The 8,953-nt window shown below is 46.2% G+C and overlaps 1 pseudogene; it reads right to left on the minus strand.

The window, feature by feature from the left end:
• Positions 1-2,986: 2,986 nt before the first annotated feature.
• On the minus strand, positions 2,987-6,435 carry LOC142837152 (lysine-rich nucleolar protein 1 pseudogene; annotated as a pseudogene).
• Between the last annotated feature and the right edge of the window lie 2,518 nt (positions 6,436-8,953).

Genomic DNA, 8,953 nt, shown 5'->3' on the forward strand with positions numbered 1-8,953 from the left:
GGTATCTGCCTCAAAGCTGCCCGTGTTGGACGGCATCAGCTCCCAACATTGGTCCAGAAAATGCCCAGGGCTCCTGTGTTAACCCCAGCTTAGCCCTGCATTAGGCACACACACCACAGGGCCTCTGAATCCTGTTGCTGACCTGGGCAGAAGTTTGGCCTGGAGCAGCTTCCCTCCTGGTAGTGGCAGGCTGGTTTCTGAGAGCCCATCTCCATGTGATGGCATCTACTCCCATTAGGAAGGACATACGATGAGATTCTTAGGAAATGAAAAACAGGGACATTTCCATGTCCTAAGTTCCTGGTTATTGCTACTTTTAACAAATTACATGCAGAGTAGCTTCTTGTGGTTTTTATCATCTGACAATTATTGGTCACAACTCACTGGTCCTCTGGGCTAGTTGCTAAGTTGCTTTGTGAGCACTCTGGTGGAAGTCTACACAGCTCCTAAAGGCTTGGGGCCTTTTCCTTCCCAAGTGACTTTCCATGGCTTCCACATCTCTTCCACACGAACCCTGTCACCTTCCAGTTAAGGGATTTTGTGAGGAGCCTACTCAGGTAATCCAAGTCTTATTTCAAATTTATCGGAATAGAAACCTTAATTCCCTTCTGCCAAGGGTACTGGGATGGGGGAAGGACAGACGGCGGCGTTCTGCCTGTCACAACCTGAGTAGTATGAAGTTTGAAGAGCTGAGTGCATACCCTCCATTAGGCAACAGCTGTGTCTAATTGGGAAATACTTTTGTCATTCAGAGTGTGGAAAGTAGCTCAGGTCAGGGCCTGATATTTGGGTGACCATTGGCAGGTGACTAAGGACAAGGATGTTGCTATAGAGTACCAGTAACTGGTGAGAAATGCCTGAGAAATAGCCAAGTTCAAGGCTTGTGCTGGGCACTGACCTCCCATGTTCACATGGGACATTATGCAGAAGACTCAAGTTCTGGAGAAGGTACAAGACATGGAGGTGGGGGTGGGGGATGGTTCAAGCCACTACTGGTAGGACAGGAGCCTAGGTAACAGAAGCACAGCCCTCAGTGCCCACACTGTGAGTGGCAGAGACAAGGTTGAACTCCTGAGGAGGCCCACAGCCTTCTTTGATTACAGACTCCAATTCTCTCTAGAGAAGGGTGAGCAAATGGAGCACCCGAGTCAGCCCTTCAGCACTGAGACGTGTGTAACAGGTAAGGACAAGATCTGGGTGACAGCTACCAAGGTATATGTGGCATGAGATGACAACCCAGTTACCCTCTCCCACCCAGACATGGCCATGTGCACGATTCTGATGCGCTAAGGCATGCTCAAACTGGAGTGTGACTACTGGAGTTACACAGCGGGTTCCCAGTCCTGAGCAAGGCCAGACTGATCTAGAGCTGTGGTTCTCAACCTCTGCCATGCTGTGATCCTTTGATACAGTTGTTCCTCGTGTTATGGGGACCCCCAACCAGAAAATTATTTTGTTCCTACTTCATAACTGTAACGTTGGTGTTAGGATTTGTGACGTAAACATGAGACCCACATAGAGGTCATGGCCCACAGGTTGAGAACCACTGGTCTAGAGGCTGACTTAATCAGAATTCTGTCCTCTGAGAATGAAGGGCTTTTCTTTTTTGTACCTTGTGGTTGAATCTATGAAAGACCACGTTCATCTGAGGGAGTGGCCTAAACAGGTCTTTGCTAACAGACACACACGTAGATGTGTCATGGCCCATGCCAATGGGTCGGGACAGGGTGGGGAGAGGCAGCTGCTTCAGGCGGTCTCTTCGTTGCTGCCCATGTGGTGGTATGGAACACCTCACTCTCTTTGTGGCTGGTCTGAGGGGCATCTCCCTTACCAAAGCGGCTGATACAGGACCATCCACACAAAACTGAATGAAGCCATGAAGGTTTCCCAAGAGGCCGATGAAGTTTCTTTGGCCATAAAAAGGGTTTTCTCCCAACTCCAGAATACCGTGGGGCAGCCTGGAGCTGCCTCTGCCAGCTTCCCAACAGCTCAATTACACAACCGCTGAAGATGGAGCCTGAAGAATGGAGGTCCCGGCTGAGTGTAGCATCAATCCCTCCACTCCCCACCCCTGCTAGGACTTCTGCCTGAGCGAGAGAAAGCAGGCCAGCAATGGGGTATCTGTGTGAAGTGCCACACCAAGAGACTGGAAAATGTCCTTATGTGAGTCTCAATGCCACACTGCAAGGGCTGGTAGAAGAAAGTCCCATCGTGTGGCTCTCTGAACCTGGAGCGTCCTGAAGCTTGTTGTGCAGTTCAGGGTGGGGCTGGTGCCGCCAGCAGATGAAGCACCTTCCTTCCCATTAGTCCTTACGTTTGACTTCACACAAGTGGTCTAAGGCTGTGTGGACTCACTCTTGAGGATCTCACATGGGTCCACATGTAGGTTACCTGCTGTCCAAAATGCCGTGTTTGACATTCAATCCATGCGCAGACACATCAGATCCAAGCACTGCACTCAGACGGAAGGACGGCAGCTGGAAAGCCTCCAGCTCAGAGGTCTGTCTCCACAGAGGAGAAACAAATTTGTTGGTTCCCCATGGAAGACATGGCACAACACTTGCTTTCTCCATTCACTGATCACTGAGTGAAGCTGTGTGACGTACTCTTGATGGCACTTAGCGGAGGTGACCCTGGGCATTTTATTACTTTATCCCTGAACTTAAGAGGTGATGAGAATAGCACCCATTCCATAATTAGGTTTAAATACATCAATGTAATGAAAACACCTTAGTCAGGGCCCTGCATATGCCAACAGCTGCTAGCTACTATTACTTAAAACACTTTCACCCAAGGAGGTGGAAGTTTTAGAACAGAAAATAGGAAGTTTAGCCACTGGTACTGGTTCCTGACATAAGCAGCTTCCACCTGCTCATCCAAAACTCATCACCAGTGGTCCTCAATATCTGCAGGTGACTAATCCAAGCCAGCTTGGCAGATAGAAAACTGATCAAGAAACGCAGTTTTAGGAACAGGGAAATAAAGTTTAATCTTGCAACTTAATAGACTTGGAGGCGTTCTAGTCAATGTAGAAGACCTTGCGAGCCTCAGAGGAGAAGCCCAGGCCAGCCCCATGGCTGGACTTCCAGCTCATGGCCCAGTCATAGTCCTGCTGCAGATTCTGCTGGAGTGTGTCTGAAGACTTCTTGTCCAGGGCCATATTGTGCCTGCTAGTCATGCTGGGAGAGCGGCTGAATGACGGGGACAGATGCTTAAAGCCGCCCATAAGCTTCAGGAAGTTCAGCTTCTGCTCTTCATTTTCAAAGCCAGCAGTGTCCCACTGGCCAAACTGGGTTCCTGTCCACTTCTTGGGTTCTGAAGCCTCTGTCTTGCCTGACTCACGGTCAATCTCCTCTTGCAAGGCCTTCCGCCTCACCTGATCTATGCAGGCCTCATCCATGTTTCCTTTCTTTTCCAGTACCACCTCCAGGTGTGTGGCCGACTCCTCTTCTTCCTCCTGCCAGTGGTCTTCCTTTGCTCCCCTGTCTTTCCTCCTCTTTTCCTTCCTTTTCACAGCCAGCCCTTCACCGTCTGGCTGGTCCACCCTTTTCTTGGATTTCACTTTCTTCTTCCCATGGGACTTTGGGCTGTCTGTGGGAATGTAGTCCAAAGCTTCGCTTTTGAGTGACTCATTTCCTTTCTTCAGGCTGCTCTCTACAGAGCCCTTGGAGTGGATTGCGAGCATGTCTTCTTCTTGGTGGGTCTTCTTCTTTTTTTTCTTTGTGCTGTGCTCTCTGGGGCTCCCTTGCTTCCTTTTCTGCCCCAAGGCCACCTGCTCCTCACCCTCTTTCTCCCCTGAGCATGGGCACAGAGCATCCCCAGCCTCACAGATCCAAGAGTCCTGGGGAAGACAGGCCTCAATGTCCAGAACCTTTTTTTCTTTCCTGTGTTTTTTTGGCCTTCTTACTGGTTTTGCTTACTTCCTCAGCATGCTTGGGGTCTGGGGAGGTCTTCAGCACTGAGTGTTGGGAGGTGGCTGGTAGTAAGGACTTCCTCCTCTTCTTTTTCTTCTCTCCACTGAGGCATTCTGCTGACTGCTCATGAACCTGCCTTCTAGGGCTGGAGGACTTTTTCCGTCCTCTCTATATGGCCTCAGACTCCAGGTGCTCCTCCAAGTGAGCACTAGGGGACGTTTTCTTCTTATTTCTCTTGCCCAGTGATGTCTCAGGGTCCTGTCCTTCACCCACATTGTTGGAGGGGGATGTGACTCTTGGAGGAGAAACATCGACAAAATAGTCATTATTGTTTAAGACTGAGTATTGAGTCTCTGGTTCTGTGACCTCTGTAACCATCACCTTCTTTCTCTTCCTCTTCTTTTTCTTCTTCTCTGGGAGCCGTGGGCCCAGGTCTACTTTCTGAGTCTTGGTGACTATTCCTGGTGCACCCGCAGGCCAAACCACCCCACGTGAGCGCCCGCGCCGCTGCGACCGGAAGTCATTTTTGTGCTTCTCTATTGTATCTGTTTTTATGTGATTTTTGTTATTATAGATATTCAGTACAACTTCAAATTTGAAATGGTGAGTCCTCCAGAGGTCATGAAGGTGATCCTAGTGCAATCTCCAAATAAGGAGGGAGACAGAGTCCCAACTGGCCATCTCTTGTCATCAAACAAAGCTTTCATTACTGGGATTGGGTTATATCCTATTGAGTTGTGGGCAAAAGGGGCACCTCCAAATATCACAGGCTATTGCCAAGGCTGTTAGTTGCTTTCCATCCTGATGGTAAGGTTCTATTTCTGAGGACAACACTTATTTGTGTTATTAAACATGGAGAAATCAGGCTGGTGCCCAGCTAGACTTCACCCAGATTGACTAGCATTCATGGTTCTGGAAGGCATTTTATTTATTTATTTTTGCTTCCTTTTAATTCTTTTATTTATTTTTTATTTATTTTTTATTGAGAAAAGGAAAAAAAAACAAGTTTCCACCTCCTCCCAGCCTCCATTTCCCTCCCCCTCCTCCCACCCTTCTCCCCCTCCCCCCACTCCTCTCCCCCTCCCTTTCCAGTCCAAAGAACAGTCAGGGTTCCCTGCCCTGTGGTAAGTCCTAGGTCCTCCCCCCTCCGTCCGTGTCTAGGAAGGTGAACATCACACAAAGCCAGCACATTACGTAGGATCAAAACCCCGTGCCATTGTCCTTGGCTTCTCATCAGCCCTCATTGATAGAGTGGCTCCCAGGAGCCCAAGCCAAGGTCCCCAGTTAGTTCCTTGGGCAGCTGAGGATAGGGAACCTGAAATGACCCTATCCTATAGCAATACTGACGAATATCTTGCATATCATCATAGAACCTTCATCTGGTGATGGATGGAGATAGAGACAGAGACCCACACTGGAGCACTGGACTGAGCTCCCAAGGTCCCAATGAGGAGCAGAAGGAGGGAGAACATGAGCAAAGAAGTTGGGACCACGAGGGGTGCACCCACCCACTGAGACAGTGGAGCTGATCTATTGGGAGCTCACCAAGGCCAGCTGGACTGTGACTGAAAAAGCATGGGATAAAACTGGACTCTCTGAACATGGAAGGCATTTTAATACCACCAAAGAAGAAAGGTAACCATCAGTCTCGACCAGCTACAAACCCTGTGACCTACAACAGTAATGTGTTTGCTAGATAAAGGGGTGCATTAGTGACAGAAATGTTACGAGCGTAGCCACGCCCACTCTCTTAAAGAAGAAAACCTTCATTTTTCTCTGATGCTAGGCCCTGAGTAGATTCTGGAGTCCCTACAAAATTAAGTCCGACTGGCAGATTGTTAAAGAGAAGTTTGGTAGCAGATGGATCCCACACAGATGGACCAATTTCAAACTCAAGAGAGTTTTGGTGAGAAGTGCTAGCTGAAAGTCCACGTAATCAGGAAGGCAAAGGGAAAAGGGTATCTTAGGCACAATGTATTTAGAAGAAAGTTTCAAGTGTTAGCAGGGAGGGGATGGATCTGCCTTGTATTTCTAGAACATCTGACATCCTGGATGAGTACTGTGGTCCATGCTGGGGGTTGACAACCATGCTGGGGGCTGACATCCTGGATGAGTACTGTGGTCCATGCTGGGGGTTGACAACCATGCTGGGGGCTGACATCCTGGATGAGTACTGTGGTCCATGCTGGGGGTTGACAACCATGCTGGGGGCTGACATCCTGGATGAGTACTGTGGTCCATGCTGGGGGTTGACAACCATGCTGGGGGCTGACATCCTGGGTGAATACTGTGGCCCAGGCTGGGTCTGACATCCTTGGTGAGTACTGTGGCTCATGCTGGGGGCTGACATCCTGGATGAGTACTGTGGTCCATGCTGGGGGTTGACAACCATGCTGGGGGCTGACATCCTGGATGAGTACTGTGGTCCATGCTGGGGGTTGACAACCATGCTGGGGGCTGACATCCTAGGTGAGTACTGTGGTCCATGCTGGGGGTTGACAACCATGCTGGGGGCTGACATCCTGGATGAGTACTGTGGCTCATGCTGGGGGCTGACATCCTGTGGCTAACAGAGACAGTTACTCCTAACAATTGAACTATCTTAAGGTCAAATTAAGACTTTATTCTGAACTTAATAAGGCATTATTCATATCTTTCTTTAATCACCAAAGATTTGTCCTAGACTCTAATACTGTAAGTCAAATCTAGTTACTATTGAAAAACCCACAAGCTAATTATGGCCTGAGACAAAGTCAGAGCCTATATTTCTAGTTCTCAGTCTCAGACCTTTGATACCATGTTCCGAATGAACCAAAAATATAGGTTACTACATTTAATATTGATTTTTTAAAAATCCAACTTTGATAGTATCTCATAACTATCAACAGAATTAATAATTAGAGCCATCTTTCTGAAGAAAGATTGTGAAACAATTCACTCACATGTGCAGTAAAATATGCATGGTTTTACTCTCAGAAGTACTAAAAATTAACTGATTTTCCAACTGCTGTTGACGTAGCTCTATGTGACTTTAACTACAACAAATCAGAAAATTCAGATCAATTTTAGCAAATTATTCAATGACAAATAATTCCATGTATAAATCACACAGATAACATGTTCTTTCTTTTCGTTCTCAAAACGACATTAAAAATGCTAGAGACTTTTTTGGTCATGATTTGAATGTTGTTATTAATCATCCTAATTATGAAGTTCCTTGAGTCAATAGTTTACATAAAATAAATTTTCTTTTTATTAGAAAATTCAGTCATTGCTTCAAAGGTATTGATATTCTCTCTGGTGATAATTGCATCTGTAATAGTTCTATTATTGCTTTATAACCTGTAATATGAGCATTGACTTCTTTTTCCACCTGTGAAATCTTTTTATTCTTGGAATTATTCTACCCCAATGTTGCAGAACGTTTTCAAAATGAACTTATTTCCATGTGACATAAGCATAGGTAGGAAGATGTGAAGGCTCCACAGGACACATCGGGAAACCCATTGCTCGAGTGCAGTACTGCAGTGTGCCTGCATCAAGCATCTCTAGACTTCATTGGTTTTTAGACTGAAATGTCTTTGTTTGTTTGTTTGTTTTTTCAAACAGACAAGTGGTTGGATTTTTGGGTATTCATTGGCTCATGACATCGGTCCTACAATTTTACTCTGGTGCCCAGTCCTCCACTGAAGAATTAAGGTGGGCATTCCAAAAAAGGGTCCAAGTTATTCTCAAGTAGTTTTAATTTGCCAGGTTTGGAGACCCAAGCCTATAATCCCAACACTTTGGAGGTGGAGGCGGGAGGAGCAAGGTAGTAGAAGCAGGAGGACAGGGGTTCTAGTGGAGGTGGAGGCTGGGGGACACAAGTTCAACACCATCTTTGGCTCAATAGCAAATACTCAGTCTGGGTTGTATGAAGAAGCCCTACCTCAAGAAAATAAAAAGTGCAAAAAGCAAATAAAACCCTCAAAGTTAAGGGTTAGGCAATTCTTTTTTTTTCATTTTATCTTTTCTTTATTTTCTTACAATTCTAATCATTTATTAACCAAACATGAGTTCTCAAGTTCATAAGTGCATGCACTATAGCTGAAATTACATATTGGCTCTAATACAATAGGAGTGAGTGGCTGGGTTAGGCAATTCTTACGTATTTGCTAAGACACTTTATTGTTTTGCAACTGTCATATAGCTGAAGGAAGTAAAAAGCTAAAATTCCCATTGTGTGATTTCCCTCTTTAATTTAAAGTGGAAACTTGAGGCACAGGTAGAAATAAGACCAAATAGATCACTATAAAAATGATAGAAGGTTCTAGGTCAGGTTGGTTATTGGAAACAAACTCACTATCACGCTCATCAACTATCAGGACTCATTGCCAAGGGGTTCCATTATATACAGGGCATGAAGGACTCTATAAATCATGGGATTCACTGACATTCAATTACTTCCAGCCCTATTAATATGAACTGTGCAGTGTTTTAGGTCTTTACGTTTACAAGCCTTCTCATAGTCACATTTGAAAAGTTTTTCATATATTATTTTTGCCTAATGTCCTAGTGTTGATGATTTTGAAGTGTTGGAAACTGTGGAGTAATCATCCTTGGACCTTAAACATAAGCACCTGTTCTTACGCTCAGGAGCTGAGGAAAAGGGATTGAAATGTAAGCACAGGCCTTGCTTCCCCAGGAAAACCCAGTCCTCACACACCTCTACCTTCCATGGGTTTCTAGGACTCCATCTAGGATATTTGTAGAGTAGTTTCCAGTCTTTCCGGAGGTGGGATGCCTGTCCTCATTTTTGTAATTCCGCAGTTCTGGGCTCAACAGAACTGAACCATTTTGAATGGTAGGTGTCAACATGGCGTCAGTCTGTCTCACACTTCCTTGTATTGATGCCAACATGGTGCCAGCCTCACACTTCCTCGTAATGACGTCAACATGGTGCAGCCTCACACTGTCTCGTAATGACGTCAACATGGTGCCAGCCTCACACTTCCTCGTAATGACGTCAACATGGTGCAGCCTCACACTTCCTCGTAATG

This window comes from Microtus pennsylvanicus, chromosome 17, assembly GCF_037038515.1.
Source record: "Microtus pennsylvanicus isolate mMicPen1 chromosome 17, mMicPen1.hap1, whole genome shotgun sequence".
Lineage (NCBI taxonomy): Eukaryota > Metazoa > Chordata > Mammalia > Rodentia > Cricetidae > Microtus > Microtus pennsylvanicus.